An 11,666-nucleotide genomic window follows, 5' to 3' on the forward strand; every position below is an offset into this window, starting at 1 on the left:
TCCTAGTTCAAATTCATAGACCTTCTTGAATATGTAGATTAATGTTTTTCATCAAATTTGGGAAGTTTTTGGCCATGATTTCTTCAAATATTCTTCTCACCCCTTTTTTCTGCTCTCCTTCTGGGATTTTCAGTATGAATATGTTGCATGGAGTCCTACAGATCTCTGTTTATTCTTCTTCATTCTTTTCTTTTCTTTTTTTTCTGTCCTCTGACTGGAAGAGCTCAGTTGACCTATCTTCAAGCTTTATGATTCTTCCCTCTGCCTATTCAAATCTGTAATTGAGCCCCTCTACTATATTTTTCATTTCAATTATTGTACTTTTCAAATCCAAAACTTCTATTTGTTTCTTTCTCATAATTTCTGTCCCTACTTGATATTCTCTATTTGGCAAGGCATCATTCACGTACTTTCATTTAGTTTATACATGATATTTTTAGTCATTAAATATATTTTAAATGAATAATTAAAAGCCTTTATCTAGTAAATCCAATGTCTGGGCTTTCTCAGAGACAGATTCTATTGCCTTTGTCCCCTCCTGTATTTGGACCACAATTTCTTGTTTATTTGCAAGCCTTGTGTTTGTTTGTTTGTTTGTTTGTTTGTTTCTGAAAACTAGACATTTAACATAATACAATGTAGTTGACTCTGGAAATCAGAGTCTCCCCCCTCCCCAGGATCTGCTGTTCTTGCTGTTTATCATGGTTTCTGTTGGCTTTTCATTGGCTTTTCTGAACCAATTCTGTAAAGTCTTATTCTTTGTTATGTGACTAAAGTCTGCACAGTTGGCTTAGTGGCCAACTAATCACAGAGCAGAGATTTCCTTAAATGCCTAGAGCCAATAAATCTCCCAGTCTTTGATGGCTCTGTGCGCACTCCTTCAACACTCTGCCAGGCAGTTTACAACTCTGTCTTAGCCTCACTTCCGGCTCGAGCAGAGCCTCAAAGCTCTTCAAAGTTGAGAGCTTAGAGCCTTGTCAGATCTTTCCTGAGCACAGGCGTAGCCCTAGACATGTGTACATCACTACATATGTGTACAGACTTCCAGATTCCTAACAATTTATCAGAGATTTCCAAAGCCCCTGTGGACATCTGATTTCCTAGATTTTTCTTCAAAACCTTTTGTTTGTGTATTATTTGCCCCAACTGTTATCCATCACCTCATGAGTACTCACTCTGTGCCAGACACTGTGCTGGGTACCTGGAGATGGAGTTCACACCATAGATAAGGAGATGGCATTACAGCTGGGTTTCTTTCTTTTTTTTTTTTTTTTAACTTTATTTATTTTTTTATTTATTATTTATGATAGTCACAGAGAGAGAGAGAGAGGCAGAGACACAGGCAGAGGGAGAAGCAGGCTCCATGCACCGGGAGCCCGATGTGGGATTCGATCCTGGGTCTCCAGGATTGCGCCCTGGGCCAAAGGCAGGCGCCAAACCGCTGCGCCACCCAGGGATCCCGACAGCTGGGTTTCATGAACAACATGGGCAGAGTAACAGTGGGAGGCTGGGAAAGTCCAAGGGAGAGACATTCAATGAAGTTCGGGGTAGAGGCAGGCTTCGAGAAAAGGCAGCATCCTCCCTGAGCTTTAAGGGACAAATGGTCTTGCTAAGAATTGGTGGGGAGTAGTGGTCACGTGTTAGCCTGTTCAGGCTGCCATCATAACAAAATATCACAGATTTGGTGGCTTAAACAACACAAATTTACTTTCTCACCCTCCTGGAGACTAGAAGCCCAAGATCAAGGTATTAGCAGCTTGGTTTACTCTGAGGTACTCTCTTTCTGACTTGTACTCAGCCAGCTTACTGTGTCCTCACATGGCCTTTCCTTTGTACACACACACACACACACACACACTGTTTCTCTTCCTTTTCTTATAAGAACACCAATTCTTTTGGATCAAGGACCCATCTTATGACTTCATTTAACCTTAATTACTTTTTAGAGTCCCTATCTCCAAAGACAGTCACGTCGGGAGTTATGGCTTCAACATATGAATTTTGGGAGGATACAGTTCAGTCCATAGCAGATAATAATTCAACAAAAGTTTGGAAACGAGGGAACATTGACATGATTTGATTTATGTTTTCTGCTTCACTGATGAATTTCTCCTCCCAGCTCATCCTGGTTTTCTGAGTTGATGTGTCCTTGTTTCACTGTTCTGAAATAAAAGAATATACAGAAGTCTTTTAATTGCCTGTATTTATTTAAAAATACATCTAATGAAACTAAAGAATACTTTAAAGAAAGAAAAATATCACTGGGATAGACATAGATGACTACTAAAGCATTAAAGTATTTTAAGTTCCAAGGTACTTACATATACTAAAGGATTGTGCTCCTTTCCACAGTGTACACTTGTGATTAGGAAGCAACAACCCAGCTGGGACTACATTTCCCAGCCCTCCTTGCATCCAGATGGAGCCATGTGACACCCTCAGGCCAATCAAATGTGAGTGGAAATAGACTCACCTCCAGGCTAGGAAGTTAGGTCATGGCTCTTTACCCATCACTGAATGGAGAGGCTTCCAAAGCCCTAGAGAAGGGAATCACCATGAGCTGGAAGGAGACTGGGTCCCTGAATACCTGCATTGGACTTGCTATGAGCAAAAATTCACTTCTAGTTCATGAAGCCACTGAGGCTTCAGTTTCTTTTTTGTAACTACCTGATTCATCCTTAACTAATATAATCACCATAACCCCAAACTTGTTCTTTTTTTCACATATTTCCTTCTAGTTATTATTGGCACTGATTTATTTTTACATAGCTGGAGGCATGGTTACAGATCATTTTTTATTTTTATTTTTTAAATGTATAGATTTGTTTTTAATTTTACTGGTCCATCTATTCATTTCATTTTTAGGGCCTAGATAATATTTCACTAAATAAGCATATCCCCAGTTGTGGAACATTTGGTTGTTTCCAATTGTTACTTGAAAGTATTATAAAGCACCTGTTAGTCTGACACTGGGCAAGGAAATATGCCAGACAAATGATCCAGCAAGATAACACTACAGATGTGGAAAAGAGGAGCAAACACCAGAAGAAAGGATATAGGCGAGGAGATAAAAGGAAGTGATTCCTATAATAAGCCCCTTAAGAATAGCTGCATTTGGAGAACAGGAATTCTCAATCCACACATGACAAGTCTCTTAAGTGTGGGACATGGGATTCAATCAGATATGGTCTCTCGGCTAATGTGACAGGTCATCAAATATTTATCACATTAGACCTTGAAGAGGCAAAGTTGACAAAGAAAAAAGTTTTAGAACCAAAAGACTGGATTGAAATACACTTCCAAATGGAAGTGCCTTTATTCTCTAGGAGGCCTCTGTTTTGTCTCTACAGCAGGACTATATCACTTATATAGGTGAAAATGTTCAGTAAACTGTAAATTGGCAATGCATATGCATGCAGACAATATTTTGAAATATTGTTCAGCATACTTTCCCTCTAGGCAGTTCCTAGGTTTTCCATTTGAGTTTCAACACAAACTTCTGAATGTCCATGCCCGCCATTGTTTGAGCTTCAGCCTTGCCTTTGGTTTGTAAGCATCAGAGGCTGGAGAGAAATGGCTCTGGGGATTTCTAAAAACATGACAAATCTGGTTGGGGCTCCTGGGAGGCTCAGTCGATTGATTGCCCAACTGGTGATTTGACTCAGGTCATGATCTCACAATCATGAAATCAAGCCCCAAGCTGGGCTCTGCCCTCAGCAGGGAGTCTATTTTGGCCTTCTCCCTCTACCCCTCCCCACTGGTGTTCTTTCTCTCTAAAACAAATTAATTAATTTTTAAAAAGTGAAAACCTGAAATCTGGTGGACTAGGATATGAACTGTAGCAGAGAGAAGGATGTGTGCCAGTAGCACAGTTCTCCTGCACCCTTGGTGGCATTGGACAGGCTAAGAGAACTGGAGGAGGGGGCTGGGGTCTAAATGCTGGTGAGGTTCCTCTTCTCACCCAATGCCCTGGGTGCCACCTGGGATTTCCTGAATTGTTCCGGAGACCCAAAATTAGATAATACAAAATTGTTCCCCATTGGCACTCTGAGGGGAAAGAGTCTTTTCTTTTTTAAAAAGACTTTATTTATTGGGCAGAGGGAGAAGCCGACTCCCTTTGAGCAAGGAGCCTAAGGGAGGTGGGGCACAATTCCAGGACCCTCAGATCCTGACCTGAGCCAAATGCAGACACTTAACTGACTGAGCCACCCAGGCGCCCCAGAGGAGAAAGAGTCTTAAAGCACCATGACTGCACAACCATGGACAGAAGGGAGAACTCCTTATTCCTCAGGGCTTTGGAAACTGAAAACTCCCCTCACATCTGAATGCAGTGCAAGAGGACCTGTGCTGTGCTGGGTCCCTGACTAGGGCGCCAGGGCGAGGCTGCCAGTGGGCTCCCCAGCCTGGCAGGGCAGGAGGATGTAGGCCCTTCCCAGGATGAGCCCCCCATAAAAACTGGGTTGGGGTGAGGCATGTCAGAGCCTGCCAGTTTTCACCCCCCGGGACAACCAGAGAGGACCCAGCACAGCAGAGGCTGGTGCCCTAGAACCTGTGCAGGAGACGGGAGGGGGTGAGAATGTAGAGCTGCCTCATGTGGGCACAAGCAATTCCTCCAATCTCCACCAGTTAGGGGTTTGAAACAAGTTCCCTCCCAATATCCAGAAAGTGATCATCCTTGCGTATCCGAGTTTGCCTGCAATATATGAAAATACGTGAATGCCGTCTTTCTTTGCAGAGTGCTTTGCAAATTGTAATGCAAATGTTTAGTATCACTATTAATTGCTACAGTAGAGCTATATTCACTTACTCAGTAAATATTTGTTGTCTGCCAAACGTCAGGCACCAGTGAGGCTATTGAAGGTAGGGAAGGGAGCAAACCAGCAAAATCCCTGCCCCGGAGAGGTTCGGGTCTGGGGCGGTGGGCGCCAGCTAAGGAGGGTGCCAAGCATGTCAGCTGGTGGCAAGTGCTATGAGGAAAATAAGGCAGGGGGTGCCAAGGCCCGCAGGGAAGCCTTCCCTGAGTGGGTGTCCCCAGAGCCGAGGGACCAGGCTCCAGGCCTGTGAACCAGCCAGAGCCAGAGGCAGAGGTGCTGCAGGTGTGCGGCAGGAGCCCAGGCAGCCGGGCAGGAGCGGGGAGGAGGCCTTGCGGAAGAGAAGGGGATGGGGCCCGGTCCCGGGAGGGCGCCCCGGGGCGTGGGGGCCGCGGGAGGGCTTGGGGCCCAGGAGGCACAGGCGGGCAATGAAGTCAGGCAGTGGAGGGGGAGAGGAGCTGCGGCTCCTCCCCAGAGGGGCCTCTCCAGCGAGGAGCCGGCGGGCGGGCGGGAGAGTGTAGACACGTGCCCTCCCTCAGACCTCGGTGAATCCTCTCCTTGATCATCATATTTGGTCTCTCCGATTTATTACAGTCGGGGGCGGGGGGGGGGGGGTAGGAAACCAAAGATCCCGCAGGACTTCGCGGGGAGGGGGGCGGGAAGCGGGGAGGGGCCACCGTAATTTGTCCATTTTATAGCTCAGGACACACAAAAGACACTGGAAGATTTGCCCACGGTCATAAAGCAGAACAGTGGGGAGCAGGGCCAGATGTGAGGCCGCGTATTTCCAGCCCCGCCGCCCTCGCCCGACAGGTGCGGCTGCTGATGGGGGGCAGGGCCGGGGGGGGGGGGGGGCTTCCCACCTGTGCAGGGGCCTGCGGGGGGAGGTGCAGTCGCAGCCCGGGGCACAGGCTCCTCTCCCTCTCCCTCTCTCCCTCTGTCTCTCTCCTCCACCCCCCCACCTCTGTCTCCCTCCTCCTCCCCCTCCCCCCATCCTCCCTCCCTCCCCCCTCTCCCTCTCCCCTCCAGACCTGGAACGAGAACAGCGAACGTCAGGAGAGTCAGAAATAACAAACAAGCGGCAATGAAGTGCTTTCCGGATGGCGGACGATGCTAACTGGCCTAGTGTAGCCGGGGAGGCGCGGCCCAAACGCCGACGGGAAGGCCTGGGTCGCCCCGGCTCCAGGTGCGCGGGGCCCGCGGGCCAGCCTGCACCTGCCGCGCCCAGCGGGACGGGCCCGAGCCTCTGGCTTCCGCTGGATCGCACCCCCCACCCTAACGGAGACACCACCACCGGCCCCCGGGGGGTGGGGGGGATAGATGCCCCGGGGGGGGCAGGGGGAAGCGGTGGCCACCCCCCCCCCCGCGCCCTCTCCTGCTCCCCAGGCTGACACCGCCCACGAAGCATCCCCCAGTGTATACACATCCCCGGAACGGCACGATGCGGCCCCATCCGCTTTGCATTTCATTTGATTTTGTTGCCCTTCGCCAGTTGCTTTGCATCCCCCCCCCCCCCACCTCCCTGACTCCTGCTGCCATCCCGGCTTTACACAGATCCCCGTCCTGACCCTTATTCTTTCTCCCTTCACGTCTCTGCCCTCAGCCAACTAATTTATTGATTGGCTTTTACCTAAGGCCAAATGAAGTTCTCCTTTATTGAGACAATTCCTCAAAGTCTGTAACTTGCACCGAACGACTTCACCCCTCGTTGGCTTTAATTAATGGAGAGCCACTCCCCAAGCGCCCCGGTCCCCGCCCGCGTCCCCGGGCCACCGCGCCGCGCATGCTAATTTCCTCCCACCCCACGGAGCCCCCAGCCACGGACACGGAGAATGGTTTCATCCCCCTCTTCACGCAGCGAGTCGTTGCCTCCATAAGCACCACACGCCCTGCCCTTAAGAGATGGATGGACTGGGATCCTGGGTGGCCCAGGGGTTGGGCGCCTGCCCTGGGCCCAGGGCGTGACCCTGGAGACCCTGGAGTCCCAGGATCGAGTCCTGCACCGGGGTCCCTGCAGGGAGCCTGCTTCTCCCTCTGCCTGTGTCTCTGCCTCTCTCTCTCTCTCTCTCTCTCTGTGTGTCTCATGAGTAAATAAAGAAAATCTTACAAAAAAAAAAAAAAAAAGACATGGATGGACAGTGGATTTTGAGTCCCTTCTCTGTCCAACTGCACCAAGTAAAATCAAAAGATCACTGATACTCCGGCCGGAATTATTGTTTACCTAAGAGCTCCTTCTCTTTAAGATATTCAGGGGATTGAGTTTACACAGGTGGAGTGTAAACTAAATTTCTCACCACACCTTGCAGCTAGCCCCCTCTCTTTACTCGCCTTTGTCTCTACCTGGGAGGCTACACCTGAGGAATTCGAACACATTTCCCATGGGTGGGCCTCTTTGCCCCGTTGGAGACTTCCAAACTCCGTCCTTTAAAATGAGTCTCAAAACGTGGGCAACGCGTTTAAATCCCTTCATTTTACTAAAAGTCGTTGTAAAATTACCATTCTGAAGTAGTACATGACGGGTTTTTGCTCTCTTATTAATGAAAAGACTAAAGCCACAAAAGACTACAAGCTCACGAATTCTCTCTCGCGCTCATCTTACTCTCCCAAGTCACCAGCTTAAGAAAGAAGCAGGGCATTCTACCCAAAACTAGTGCAGGCTAACATGGAATAATTTGTTTTAAATCCCTTGAATGGCTAACGTATTCGCAGAGATCAAACATCCTTTTATATGAAAAAGTAATCAGGGAAAAGTCTGCTCCCCACTCAATTTGCAATCACCCCACCTCTCTACATAGGTTACCTCTGTTTTGAGATTCTTAATGTATTCCTCCAAGTTTCTTCACACAAACCAAGTAAGTAGAATATAGATCCTTCTACTGCCCCCACCCACCACACACACCTTTATGTAAAAAGTAGCGCACTATATATACTGTTCTCCCCTGCTTTTTTCCACATAACGGTGTACCTTGGAGATCTTTCTTTACCTAAATAGAGATTGTGTGGATGCATCATCCATTTAACCAGCCATCTGTTGATGGACTTGGATTGTCTCCAGTCTTTGGCGATGACGGTGCTGCAGTGAACAACCTGACACATACACCATCCTGGCCTGTGGGCTAGAAGATTTGTACACAAATTCCCAGAACTGAAACTCAGGGTCACAGGGATAGACCTTTAAAATTTTGATGGATATTGCCAAACAGCCTCCAGAAGGTGTGCACCAACCCACACACCCAGCAGCCATGCATACATATGCCTGTTTCCCCACACCTTCACCAATAAAATGTTATCAAATATGTTTTTCTCCCAATCTAATAAATGAAAAATGAAGGCTCCTTTTCTATTTGCATTACTCTAATTATGAAGGAGGCTCAGCACTTTTTCATAGGTTTAGGAGGAACTTGCATTTCCCTTATTATAAACTGCTTGTATCATTTGCCTATTTTTCTATTGAGTTTTGGGTTTCTGTTTTATTGTTATCGATTTCTAGGAGCTCTTTACATATTCAGGAGGTTAGTCCTTTGCTACAGTGTGAATGATATGAATTACCATTTATCTGTTCGGTTTTTGGTTGTACTTTGGCTTTGCTTGGTAGGATTTTTGTTTGCTTTCTTTTATTGTATGGGGTGGTTGTGGTTGTTGTGCCATACAGGAGGCTTTTATTATTGTGTAGTCGAATTTATGGGTGTTTTCTTGTTTTTGGGTCACAGAAAGAGTTTCTCTACTCCAAAGTTAAAAAGGAGTTCTCCTATTTTTCTTCTGGTAAATTTATGGTTTCCTGTTTTACGTATAAATCTTTGACTCATTTAGAATTTATCCTGATGTATGATGTAGAGTTTAGATCATTTATTTACTTTTCCAGATGGCTACTCTCCTGTCTCATCAGGTGACAAGCATTTTTGCTGCGTCATCCAAAAAGGAAACAAGTCATTACTGTCAGAGGCTTTTTTTTTTTTTTTTGGAGTTCAATTTGCCAACATATAGCATAACACCCAGTGCTCATCCCATCAAGTGCCCCTCTCAGTGCCTGTCACCCAGTCACCCTTGTCAGATGTTTTGTTTTTCATCCAAACACATAGAGACTTGAGGATCAATCCCTGAAGCATTCTCTTAGCTGTTTCCCCGCATCTCTGTCACTATCCGAACCTTGGGACTTCCTAGTCATTGTGTTTGTCAAGTCCATCTTTCCAGTCACCCGGCCAGTTTTGCCTTTTGTCTTTTTAATTAAGCTTTTTCTTGAAGCATGGCACCCGTACAGACAGGCACACAGGTCTCACAAAGTGAACACCTCAGATAACCACCCCGCTGGAGATCTAGGACATCACAGCACCCCAGAGTCTCTCAGTACTCCTTCCCAGTGTCTTGGCCACCCCCCACCCAAGGGTAACGGCTCAGGATTTCTGTCACCACAGGTTGGTCTGCTTGTTGTTAAGGTGAGTATCACTTTAACACATTTACTCTTTTGCCTCTTTTTTTCTCTTGCATTGTGCTTATGAGAGTCAAAGGTGTAGTTCTTCCTTTGTTCTTAGTGCTGTGTGTATGGTTGTGTGAATGTAACACGATGCATTTCTCCATTCTCACGCTGACATTCACATTGTTTCCAGTCCAGGACCATCACGAGGACCCATGTTATCCACATTCTTGTCATGTCTTTTGATGCATCTATGTGAGCTCTACTGGGTAAATACCTCAGTGTGAGAGCCCTGCATTAAGATATGCAGATGGTTAGCTCTGGTCTCTACAGCTAAGCAAACTCAATTCAACAAAAATGTGGTCAGTTAAATCCACAGTTAAATGTAGTCGGTTAATTTCTTGGTTCCCCACTGTGATCAAATACTTTAAATTATGTCTCTAGCTACTCCCCCTAACCCTGAGATGGCATTCTCTTATTGCCCCCATTTTGTAGCTGATGAGGCTGAGGAGCATCACATTCTCTCAGTTGGGAATTTTTACTGATGAATTGTAAAACGCTGAAGCTGTCATGTTTAATAAAGCTATTTATCTACTCACCAATTTGGGTTTCACTCCTGTGTTTTTAAAACAGTTTTTAGAACAGGGATGGGTTTTATTTATGAATACAAGAAGAAATTGCTAAGCATTAAGAGAGTGAGTGATGTAATTCAAGACAATATGTGTTATACTTATGTTGTCAGTTAAATTCCAGTGAGTTTTTATGTCTACAGGTGGTTGAGTAAGAAGCATAAACATGTAAGAGGTCATGAGTGTCTATTCATTCACTCATTCATTCATTCATATTTTCCAACAACCTTACTGAGCTCCTACTGTGTGTCAGGACTGGAACAAAGCTTGGGTAAAGTGATAAAGTAAAATGGGGTTAAAGATCGCAAATGTCCTAGACATTGAAAGCTAAGATTCCACAGGTTCCACTGAACCGAAGCAAAAAAAAATCAAAGTCATCTGACATGTACTATCAAAGACTATATACAAATCACTATTGAAATAAAGGAGGGAATTGGAGACGGCTTCCCAGAGATAGGACATTTGGGCTGGCCTTTAAAGGATAAAGAGGAGTTCTCTAGACAGATGAATAAAGGTAAGGGCTCATTAAAAAGGCACAAGTTGCAAAAAAAAATGATAATTGATGTGCGGTTCAAGGTACACAAAGGGAGGAAGTGAGACATGACAGTGAGTGACATGTTGGTCAAGTCAGAGAGATCCCTGAATGCCACACCAAGGATTTTGATTTTATTCTATATGTACTTGGGGCCAGGGTCATGGCTCAAAGAGATTGGCAACAATGTAGAAAATGTACAATTTTGTACAATTTAAATGCTAAATTGACATTCTTTAATAACAAAATTCTATTTGAGGCATTGAGGAGATCCTCATCAGAATTCCTAGTTTCCAGCTTTATACCTGAGGGGGAAAAAAACCTCTTTAAGATCGAAAGATTCAACAGTGAAGACAGTAGAAGTTCTCTTCTTCAGGGGCACCTTGGTGGCTCAGTCAGTGAAGCATCTGACCCTTGATTTTGGCTCGGGTCATGATCTCAGGGTGGTGGGACCCAGCCCTGCATCAAACCCCACATGGGGCTCCACACTCATCGGGGAGTCTGCTTGAGATTCTCTTCTCCCGCTCCTTCTGACGCTCTGCCCACTTGTGTTCTCTCTCTTTCTCTCTTCCTTTAAAATAAATAAATAAATCTTAAGAAGAAGAAGAAGAAGGAAAAGGTCTCTCCTTCAATTGGATCAGGACCAGTCATTGATCAAAATAGTTCAAGCAGAAAGTCAGAAAAAAAAAATCATAAGTACTTTAAACTTAATATTTAAATTAAAACAAATTTACACGGATTTGACAATATTATAATGTAGGTGCAAGACCTCTTCTTTCAGTGTAAAGTATTCAAGTGTATTTCAAATGTATTGTTTACACGTTAATTTTTTATACTATTAACACACTGACGTACATTTTTATTTTGAGATACTTTAAAATGGAGCAAGAACTTGAACATTTGCAAATAATCTTTTAAAATAATTTTCTAGCTTATTGTGGCTCTTTAATTTTCAGTTATTGTGGTGTTTTTACCATTGTCTTGATCACTCCTAATTCTACAGCAATTTTTCAGTGACTCATCTATATCATGTCTTTTCGATAGCACTCAACTCACATTTTATAGATACGGGTCTTTTTTCTTGCCTCCCTCCCATTTCATCAGTTCCTTCAACAGTTAATTAGGTTACCCGGTTACAGTAACAAGGACAACTGACATAACCAGGTTTGGAAACTAACACACTAGACTCTGGGTAATCACACAATCCAGCTGGTGGGGAAAATGCATAGATGTTCTGAGCAAACTGATCTCTAGACCAGCAACATCCACATCCCTGAGAACTT

At 45.2% G+C, this 11,666-nt stretch overlaps 1 long non-coding RNA gene across 1 annotated transcript; it reads right to left on the reverse strand.

Moving 5' to 3' along the window:
- Window positions 1–2,060: 2,060 nt before the first annotated feature.
- LOC121481847 lies at window positions 2,061–6,153 on the reverse strand. The gene is made up of 3 exons (XR_005985440.1): window positions 5,843–6,153; window positions 2,474–2,537; window positions 2,061–2,162 (listed from the first exon to the last, which is right to left on the reverse strand). It is a non-coding gene; the product is annotated as an uncharacterized LOC121481847 (long non-coding RNA).
- Between the last annotated feature and the right edge of the window lie 5,513 nt (window positions 6,154–11,666).

Source organism: Vulpes lagopus, chromosome 2 (assembly GCF_018345385.1).
Source record: "Vulpes lagopus strain Blue_001 chromosome 2, ASM1834538v1, whole genome shotgun sequence".
Taxonomy (NCBI): Eukaryota; Metazoa; Chordata; class Mammalia; order Carnivora; family Canidae; genus Vulpes; species Vulpes lagopus.